This window comes from Myotis lucifugus, unplaced genomic scaffold, assembly GCF_000147115.1.
Source record: "Myotis lucifugus unplaced genomic scaffold, Myoluc2.0 scaffold_41, whole genome shotgun sequence".
Classification (NCBI taxonomy): domain Eukaryota; kingdom Metazoa; phylum Chordata; class Mammalia; order Chiroptera; family Vespertilionidae; genus Myotis; species Myotis lucifugus.
This window is the reverse complement of record NW_005871089.1, coordinates 538,549-549,232: the sequence shown is the minus strand read 5'-3', so window position 1 is coordinate 549,232 and position 10,684 is coordinate 538,549. Positions and strand designations below refer to the sequence as shown.

At 48.7% G+C, this 10,684-nt stretch overlaps 2 long non-coding RNA genes across 2 annotated transcripts; both read right to left on the bottom strand.

Moving 5' to 3' along the window:
- Positions 1-279: 279 nt before the first annotated feature.
- LOC111825807 lies at positions 280-3,785 on the bottom strand. The gene is made up of 3 exons (XR_002828976.1): positions 3,679-3,785; positions 3,220-3,439; positions 280-372 (listed from the first exon to the last, which is right to left on the bottom strand). It is a non-coding gene; the product is annotated as an uncharacterized LOC111825807 (long non-coding RNA).
- Positions 3,786-7,833: 4,048 nt separating this feature from the next.
- Positions 7,834-10,412, bottom strand: LOC111825811. Its single transcript, XR_002828978.1, has 3 exons — positions 10,279-10,412; positions 9,343-9,506; positions 7,834-8,549 (listed from the first exon to the last, which is right to left on the bottom strand). It is a non-coding gene; the product is annotated as an uncharacterized LOC111825811 (long non-coding RNA).
- Between the last annotated feature and the right edge of the window lie 272 nt (positions 10,413-10,684).

Below are 10,684 nucleotides of genomic sequence, written 5' to 3'. Positions count from 1 at the left end.
TGCCCGGGAGCTTTGTGGTATCTGGCAAAATAACACACAGCAAACAGAACCTCAGTTTTCCTTATATACAAAATGAAAATACTGTAGGCCCACTGTAGTTTATCATGGGGCCAAATGTTTCAACATTCAGAAACGCTGTATTTTACACGAATTGTATGGTGCATAACTGTATATTATGTAAAATAGGTGTGGGGAACACCCTGTAATCAAACACATTAATATTTCTGTAGAGAAACATAAATATTTACAGTAAATGGGATAATTAAGACCATAAATAACCTCATCTCACTTTAGTCCAGCGCTTGCCTCCAGGTGAGTGATAAGAACTTCGGTTGTTTGGATTTTTGGAATTGGGGGTAAGGGATCCAGAACCTGAAACAGCGTGTACTGACATGAGGCTGTCACAGACGTGAATGAGATAAGGCCCCAGCTAGTGCCCAGGGCAACCACTTCTATCAGGTAATACCAGGTACGGCAAGCGCACTACCAATGGCAGCAGCTACTTCAGACTGGCTTCCTCTGAAGTGTGTTTCCAGGAGTCCCCAAGGCTTTCAGGGAGCCAAGTGTGGGATCTCTTTAGAGCCTGCGCAATGGGAACAGTGTGCCCATTTGAACAGCTCTGGGCTGATGTCTCTGAGCAAAGACAACCCAGCTCTCCTCGCCTCTGGCAGGCCTGGCTCAGCAACCTCCCTCAACCTCCCAGTGAACCTTAGAGGCAGAGAGGTGGCTGTAAACAGGATGGAAGGGGAGCCCTGGCTCTGCTATCTGCTTCATACCAGCTCCATTATGAACCAAAAGAGAAAAATCATTTTCATTCCCCTCCTAGAAAGCACTGGCAATGCTCTGGGCACTGTTCCCATCGCCAATGGCATCAGTGGTGCTGGGAGAAGAGAGAGCACTGAGCTCTGTTCCAGCTACTAGAATGATACATGGTTTTAATTTCTGACAATCCGATAGGTGGGAAAGCAACTTCCACTCTCCTGCTTTAATTGACCAACCCTGTTTTCTATTCAAGCTGAGCATCTTTTCTACAGATCTATGTTAATCAGCCGTTGCCAGTGGCTCTCCCTTCTGTAACCCCAGCCCCTGCAGACATGTATTCTCTCCAGGCTGTGGCCAGCTGGAGTAGAGCAGAACTCTCCCCTCCCCTGCTTTGGACATTATGCTTCTCTTCATCCAGCTTAATAACCGGGTACTGGGCCTGGAGCGCTTACAGAGTAACACCCCAAGCTGCCATTTCCCTGGGGTGTCTGGAAATATCATGGTGCATGGCTAAGGGGACCCATTTTAAGTTTGGGGCCAAATGTCCTCCATCATATAGCAGGTCAGGATAAAGATGCCACGGCACAGAGACTGTTCTTTGAGCCAGAGCTTGTGCAGAGGCTAAGAATTCTCTGAACTTAGTATTGAAGTCAACCAGATTCCAAGGTCAGAGCTGTGAGCAGAACCAGGATGAGTATGAAACAAGTGAGGCACCTAGGGTGCCACATTTAAGGGGGTACTCCCTATCAGGGGCTGCTCTACGCTTCTAAAGAGAGAAAATCTTCTTTGAATTTTGCACCTAGGTGCCTTTTTGTACCTTGCCCTGTGTCAGGCCAGCCTGGGAGACAGTGACAGGGTGGGGCCCAGAGCAGAAGAGACAGCCCCCTTGTCCATGAGAATCTGAGAGAGGAAGAAGTACAGACCGAGACTGGAGCCCACTCTTCCTCCTTTGTGACTTTCTAAATCCAACTTATGGCTCAGTCATGTTCAACAAGCCCTTTGGTATCTTTGGAAAGTCCTGTGTCAGTCAGCAAGAAACAGAAACCAGTGTTGCTATTAGAAACAGAAAGAGAGTAATACTGAGATTAAAAGTCAATAGGGAGGGCTGGAGGAGCGGCTCCTGCTGGGCCTGCAGCGACATCTCCCCGGCACCACAGAAGTGACCACCCAAGCAGCTGCTGCCTCTGACCAGCCAGGAAAGTGGGGAGTCAGGCACTCAATGTGTTCAAGAACACAGCCCCACCCCGAAGTCCAGGACCAGTGGTGATGGCCACAAAGCCATCACCACTGCTTTTCTCAGCCCCAACAAGGTGGGAGTTTAGACACTGAAACACTGGGGTCCAGGGCCCCCACCTCCCCAGCCTTGTTTACCCACGGAAATCAGCTAAAAGCAGTAGGAAAGTGGCCTTCGCCTCACTTCTGCTTCCGAAACTCAGCTTGATGGCATCTAATTGGCAGAACTAAACTCACTATCAGACTCTAGTTGCAAGGGAGTCTGAGAAATACCGTTTTTATCTTTTCAACCTTTGGAGTTCAGGAAGGCACCCAAAGGAGGTGAAAATGGATGCTGAGGGCCAGCAGATGATGCCCAACTTGAGCCCCAAGTTAAAAGGCCCTGCAGAGGCAAGTGAAGAGAAACTAGGAAACTTGACCTAATTATTAGAGTGAAGGATCTAGTGCTCAGCACAGACCAACCCGGCAGGGCCTTCACCTGACTGTTCACACCGCCGAGCCAGGCTCAGGTGACTCCTTGACAATCCCTTGAGCCCCCTCCGGACAATTAGGCAGCCCAGAGCAGCTGTGACTAAGTCACGCCTCCCTTTGCCCATCCTAGACTCTCAAATTGCAGACAGAAATTATAAATATGTGATGAAACTCCGGAACTTGCCTCCTGCAAATTTTTTGTCTCATTGCTACAATTGCATTTGGAATCTCCACTCACTGAAATTCTGTCTATCTCAGGTTCTTTATATCATTTCATCTAAGTCCTTTTCCAGTCTCTCTGGCACTAAGATTGGGACATGAGTTGGCACTGATCCAATCATTTGGTGGAGTGTGTGTGGTGTTCCGGTTGTCAGCTGGAGCTCCCCAGCCCCTTAAAATCTTGACCTGCGTGGCTGCAACCACTAATCCTTGACTTATGGGTGTCAAAGGTCTCCACCAAGACCTCACTGAGTTCCAGAGTCAGGGCTTAAGTCCCAGCACCGCCTCTGTCTGCTGCCCTCCCTCCCGTGGCCCCTCTGCTCCAGCTGCTGTGGATGCATCTGTGACTGAGAGATGCCTATTATGGTTCTGAGCACACTGCATGACAAACATCCAGAGTCACCCTTTTTTTAACTTAGAAAAGTGGCAAAGTTGTACAGAGGCAGACTCTGATTCCAAAAGTGCCTTTGACTCCAGCCCCCATTACGCATTTCTGGAGGGCTCTGCCACGCCACACAGCATCCAGCATCTCACCCTCTTACTGGCGCCCTGTCTTCCCCCTTCTTTTTCTCTATTTTTTGTCTTCTTTCCAGTTCTTTCCTCCTTTCTCTTCTCCAGAGCAAGAGTTAAAATTTTTCCTTTTCCGCCAGCGGGGGTCCAGCTGAAAACTTTGCCTTCAGAGTCTCTCTATCCAGTCCAGTGGCTTATCAAGGAATTTCTGTCAGTGCCCAGCCATGTGGATTTTTGGTGTGAGCTGTTAGGACAGTAAATGTTTCATCTCGTTACAAATGTGCATACAAATTTATATATATAAATATTTTACATGTAGCTATAAAATCATGTATCTTGATGTCTTCATGTATAGCCAAACCATGCCTAAGCAGTTCCTTTTGGGGCAATGATTTACATGATAAGCTAATGCTCAGATCTTTATAAGACCATAAAATGACTTGCCCAGCTCTCTCCAGTTTCCCTTCTCCACCGCCCCTTTACCTTTCCACGGGTGCAGCTTCTAGCCCAGGTGTTCCACACAGCGCCTTAGGTGTAATCAACAGTTGTCATCATGAGAGACCAGCAGAACAGCTGCACCTGACTTCCTGCGTGTTCTCAGGAATGCAGAGGCTTCTCATGAGGCCATGGGGGCCAGCCTCTCACTGGCTTGTGACTTGTGGTTTCTTCTAGATGAGTCAGTCAAGATGATGTGAAATGGTGTGTCCATGATGATCTGAAGATAGGTGCCAGTACACCATGTCCTCACACATACCCAAACTCCTGGTCTCAGACATATGACTATGCCAGGATCTCTCAACCTCAGTACTATTGACACACTGAGCTGTCCTGTGTATTATAGGATGTTTAGCAGCATCTTTGGCCTCTACCCCCTGGATATCAGTAGCACCCTCCATCTCCCAGTTTGGACAACCAAAAATATCTCCAGACATTGCCAAATGTCCCTTGGGATGTCAAACTGGCCCTCAGTTGAGAAGCAGTGCTCTGTATCTACATAGACACATATCATGTAAACAGAAATGTATATATGCATACAAACAATTAAATATTTATGCCCTTATTTAATGTTGGCATCTGGTATAAACTTTTCAATCAATCAGCATATGCACAAAATAGAAATGTGACATATTTTCTTCCTTTTCTCTTAAAAATTAATGTCATCTGTGATAATAGTGACATTTGTGGGAATTAAATAAATATCTATGCTAATAAAAGGGTAATATGCTAATTAGACCAGATAGACTGGATATCTTCCGCACATCATTCCAGATGACCTTCCTGACAAAGCTGGGGCCATGGCCAGCCTGAAAACTGCCCATGGCCCCTCACCCAGGCCTGGCTCTGCCCCCCAGCAGGGACTCCAACCCTGATCAGGGGCAGGGCTGGCCTGCAAACCCCACAGCCCCTTGCTTTCAGCTGGCCCCACCCCCCAGCAGGGACCCCTCCCCCCGACCCTGATCCGGGGCCCCCTCAGGGCAGGCCATCTGGCTGCCACCCATGCACCAGGCCTCTATCCTATATAATAAAAGGGTAACATGCAAATTGACCCTAACAGCAGAATGACTGCTGGACCAGTCACTATGAGGCACACAGACCACCTCTTGGTCCCTTTCCCCAGCTCGCAAGCACCAATTACCCGATGGCAAATGGGGAACTGGGGGTGGGTGGCAGTGGGGGGGGGCGGTTGCAGGCAGCTGGGGAAGATGGCCCTGATCGCAGGCCAGGCCTAGGGACCACACCCACGCACGAATTTCGCGCGTCGGGCCTCTAGTAATTATATATTTCTGTAAAGTTGGCATTTACCTTAACCATAAATGACAAGGAGTCTTTTCAATTCTTCATTTATTTCCCATGGTCCTTCTCACCATGACTCCTGACTCCTTTAGCTCTAAGAACTCAGACAAACAAACCACTCTACATTTGTCTCTTTCCAGCCATAGCATCCCAGAGATCCTTGTGCTGACCAATTCAAAAAGGCAAAGAGGACAAGTTGAGATACAATAAATCCCCAGTTTCAAAGAGTTACTTTCTAAATAAGCCCAAATACAATACATTAGTCAGGATAGGATAGGCTATGGTGCAATAACAAACAATACCTCAGATTGCAGTGCTTTATGGCATCCAAGATTTGCTTCTCTTTCATGCTTCATGACAATTATAGGTCTACTCTCTGTTACTGTTATCTCATTCTGTGGCTCAGGCTGACTAAGCAACCACATGAGGAAACACACACTAACTCTAAAAATGTTTGCCCAGAAGTGGATGTCACTTCTGTTGAGATTTCACTGACCAAATCAAGACACATGCCTGCCTGAGTTCAATAGGCAGGAAAGAAGCTTAACCAGTAGGTGGACAAGGAATTGACAAATAGTAACAACAGCTCAGCACACATGCTGAACTTCTCCCACTGAGAGGCGCCAACCCTGGGCTTCCCACCACTCTACCCCCTCTCTGCCCTGTTTTATGCCAACCTAGTCCTCCTCTTCAGCGTGGCATTTTCCAAAATCCCTCTTCTCTTCCAGCCCCAGGTAGAAATGATTTTCAGAATATTCATGGTTTATTTAGCTGCCATCAAATATGTGCCTCCTTCCTTTCATCTAAGGTAATCAAGACACAATTTTCAAACATTTTCACACCCAAAGTCTGACTTTAACTGAGGTCACACTGATTGCCTTCAAGAACCTGGAACCATTGGCTTTATGTCACAGAGCTGCCCAAATGAGATGTTACACTCCTCCATAGAACAGCTTCCCTCTTAAGATAAGCCAGCTAAGGACCAACTCATTCATGGGAATGTGGGCTTTAATGCCTACCTGCGGGCCCTCACACAGGAAGGCTTTGGTTGGGAGACATGGACAGGAGGCCTGGCTTGAATCAGTGCTGAAGCTGTCACAGTCTGATCTTTGGGAAGCCGACTCTGTGACCCTGGGAGAAAAGAAAAAGAAGACAGAGCTCACATCTCTTCTTGGAGATTGCCTGGACTCATGCCCATTGGTCACCTAGTCAACATCCTCACCATTGAGGCTGACAGAGTTGAGCCAAGTTGCCCAAGGAAACACTACTGGTACCAAAACCAGGATTGGAACCCACAGTTATACAGTTGTCTTTCCACAGCTGCTATTGCCTGGGGCATCATCCAGCCCCTGAAGCTCAACCCTACTCAATTGTCTGGAACACTGTAGGGACATCCCCTCACCCCACAGCAGGCTCATGCAGAGGAGGAAAAGGGAGTGGTGGCAGGCTACCCAATCACACAGCTGAGCAGTGGAGCCGGGCGGTCCAAGGAGAACCCAGTGCTTCTCCTGACCCGTGGTCCAGTGCTCTGTCCTCCGCCCTGGCCCTGCGTTCTGAGTGGGACACCATGTAGGGCACTGATCTCCCACTGAGGGAGACATGAAGCCATGAGGCAGCTGTTGGCATTTCTATGGCCCCATCACATTGCCTGAGCCCCGGACTTACACACAGAAGTCTGAATGCATGTCTCGTTGGAAGAATAAATATCCTCCCTACCTAAAATGTAGTCTGTCCACCAGCAGCAGCAGCCAGCCAGCCTCATGTGGACCCTTTGAGAAATGCAATGTCTCAGGCCTTTCGCAGAATCAGGGTCTTTATTTTAGAAAGATCCCCAGGTTGTGTGTGTGTGTGTGTGTGTGTGTGTGTGTGTGTGTGTGTGTGTGTAAATTTGAAAAGTACTGGTCTACACACCTTTTGAGCACTGGGATTTTTTCTGGTCTCAGAATTTTCCAGTTTATAGGCTGTTCCTACACTTTGCCAATGGGTTTACACTTGGAGGTTCCCCCAAATACACCTGGCCTTTGTGTACATGAAGATGCTACTGGCTCCTCTGTTTCCAAGGAGACAAGTTAGGGAAGCCAGGGGCCTTTGTTATCATCAACAGCCAGAGAAGGAGGTTCCCAAGACCTCTTGGATGTTCCTGACTCTGGTCCTCCCATTTCCTGCCACAGGATACCTGTTTGCCTTTCCCCTTAAAACTGTGTTTGTAAACAAACCCACGTGTGGAATCCACTAAGGAACTTCGGGGTAGGAGCCATGCTTGTAGGACCCAGCATCCGCAATTTTTATGAAACACTGCCCCCTACATCAGAGACCTGCTTGCGCACCTTCACTATTGTTCTCCTCCAGTGCAATTTAATTTTTTAATAGATGTCTGTCCCCATTTTTTAATAAATGGTAAAATACTACTTTCTCTTCTTCTTCCCAGCTGAAGTTCTAACAACTGGTACACATACAAAATGTTGGTGAGAATAAGAAAAAAAATAGAACTTTCATCATCTCATATTTAGCACAGAACTATACTAGTAGGAACACTGTCTAATTCCTCAGTAAGGAAATGTTCCATCCCCGCCATGAGTCCATGAGGAGGTGTGCAGATGTGTGTCCACATTACTTGGTGAGGGCAGGGGGTACGCTGGGGAGAGGAGGCAGACCCTTTGACCATATGTGTTATCACCAAAATATTAAAATTAAAAAAAGACAAAGTGTGATGCCCCTTAGTCATTTCTTTATTATTTGTTGATGGGATTTAACATAAAATACTGCTGACCCAGCTGAAATCTTCAGAATTTGAAATCTACATCAGATCCCCATGTGCTATATTTTTGACTTGCAAATGCCTTCCAAGAATAGCTGGAGTGTCCTTATTAAGCCTGGTTGTAATGCAGCCGTACTTCGCACCGTCTGCTCCGGCACTGTATAATTCATGGACTCGCCTTATGAAGTTAGCAAGGGATCAAAACCATGACCAGCCGGTGAACCCAACCTGATACTTCCATTATTTTAAAAGCAACACAGAGAACTGAAACCTGACCCACCTCTCAGCCCCATCCTGCAGGGACGCCAGCCAGCCTTCCCTAGCCGGTACCAGGTCCACCCGCTGCATTTACACTGGGGCCATCGGGTTCAGCGATGGGAGACTTAGACCCATCCTACACTGGGCTGTGACTCACCACCTCTGGTGACAATGGACAATGCAGAAAATAAGCCTGTAGGCCCATGGTACTTGGAGTTGAGTTTCATTAATTTTAGCAAAAAAGAGTAAACCCAGTCATGATAATCATCACCATAGTTACAATGTGTGAACTCTTCCAGCCTGCCAGGCCTTGGACCGAGCCCCTCATTTAAGCCACACAGAAAAGTAGGAATTATTATCCCATTGACTAGAAGACTAAACTATGGCCCAGAGACTGGTCTAAAGCCACACAGATCATGACAAGAAAGGCCTGGGTTCAAATGCAGGTCTGTGGGGCTCCAAAGCGCACGTTCTTAGTCAGTGGTCCCCAAAGAGGGTCCAAAGGGGCTGCTAAACCCGCAGGGCTTGACATGGTGATTGGAGCCTGGAAAGAAAATAGCAAGAATGTTATTTACATTTTAAAATCTCATTTTAAACCATCTATATTTGTACATTTTTATTGTATACATAATATATGACTACATTTGAATGTGCACAATGAATAAACCAATACATATACATATATATTGGTGACTGTGCCATCTTTTTTTTTCTTGATAGAGAGGCAGAAATTGAAAAGTTTAGAGACCACTGCTCTTGGCTCCTCCTTGTCCTGACCCCTGCCCAAGGGGCTTCAGAAAGGGGCTCCAGCAGCCATGCCCACCGATCTCCTCAGGACCTTTTCTGGGATGCTCAGCTGAGATCCCATTAGCACCATGCTGACATCTGCCAGCTTAACTTGTCTGGCCTGCCCACCCCGCCTGGCAAATGAAGAAACTGATGGAATCCAAAGACCATTTCTAATTTACAGTGTGACATCTGGTTCAGAGATGAGGCCTCGGCTCCTCATCTACTAGCACGAGGGGCTTTGTCACTGGGGTCCTGCACCCTCAGTTGTGGTTCTGAGTTGGGAGCTGGGGCTGTAGCCCAGGTGGAACGTGTCCTCCCTGTGCTCCATTTCCTAAGTCTGTTCCAACTATAGGACACACTCCAGCTGCTGCCCCTCCAGCCAGGTGTGTCATCTTGACTGTGACGCTTCCCCTCTCCTGGTCTCAAAAACTTCACCTGTGTGGGGGTAGCCTTGGTCCTGCTGTGGATTACCCGGGGCGGGGGGGCGGGGGGAGGAGTTAATGCACTGGTTGTCATGAACAACCTTCAGAAGAATTTCTTAAATGAACCTCATATCCTTCCGCTCCTGTCATCATTTATCCAGCTTGGCAGGAAATGGCGGGGGGAGGGGCTTCCATTCATTGAGAAGATATTTCCTGAGCACCTTTAGTGCTAAGCACCGGGGTCCCAGCACAGGTTCAACATCCATGGTCTCAGGGGAGAGTTGTTGCCACTATAGTGGGGGAGACAAGGAAAAAAAGCAAGAAAAGATCTAATAAGGATGATTCCCACTGGAGAGACATGCTCAGAAGATCATAAGAGGGACAGCTGCCCCAGGGAAAGGGGCCTACAGGAGTTGGGTGGTCATGATAAGAAAGAGTCCTCTGCCCCCAGAGACCCAGAGAGGGGAACGCCCTTGGCTTACTCAATGGGACAGAAAAGGCCCAGAGCAGTTGCAATAGAGGCAACAGCACAGCACTGTGGCAGGAGAGGCCAGGGCCGTGGGTGGGAGCAGAGGGGTCTCAGCAATGCATGGGCCATTTTGTAGGAACTCTTCACCCCTCCTCCTCACCTCTTCCCAGGTGATGATTCCGTGCCAAGAAGAAAACCCACAGCTACCAGCACTCCTGTCTCACACAGGCCCAATTCCCCTGTGAGAGGTCTGCTTGGCTTGAGCACCCAAAGAAAGCCTTGGCCCTTAAAACCAAGGATTGGGGGAACTAGCTCCAAACTCAGATTGTGCAAATAGCCCTCCCATTTCACCTTCTGATGATTGACTTGGGTGGCTCCCCGTCTCCCTCCCCCAGCTTCCTTCTCCTTCATAATTGGGGTCTTGGCAGCTGACACTTTGGGACTGAGCTGTGGCTGGCGGCCAGTCTCCACAATCATGCTCTGCTCCCCTCAGCAACCACCCACCTTGGCTGTGAAGCCAGGAGCTCACTCACAGGCACCTCCCCGCTCAGGGCAGGCCAGGAAAAGACTAGCACCTTCGCTGAGGTCCTCACCTCCCTCCGGGTGTCTGGAAGCACCAAAGAAGCCAGCCTCCTCTCTCAGCATTAGCGGTCTGGAGGCAGGCAGGACACACTCAGAGTGTAGTTTTCACAGCTGCCACCCACAGCTAGTGACACAGAGGCAAACAGGCTCCTGTGGGCCCATGACCTAGACCCAGGTGCCCACACACATGGGGCCCAGGCAGGGCAGGCTTCCTCCTGGATGAGAGGGCCAGCTCATATTGGGGGGGGGGGGCGGGGGCGGAGAGGACGGGACTATGGAGATGCCCCATGAAATGAGCAAGCTGATGAGAGCACCCCCTGCTTTGCATTGTGCACCCTGCTATGTGCCAAGTTCCAAGCTGGATGCTTCACACCCATAACTTATTGCCTCACCCAAACTTCACACAGTGAGCCTCAA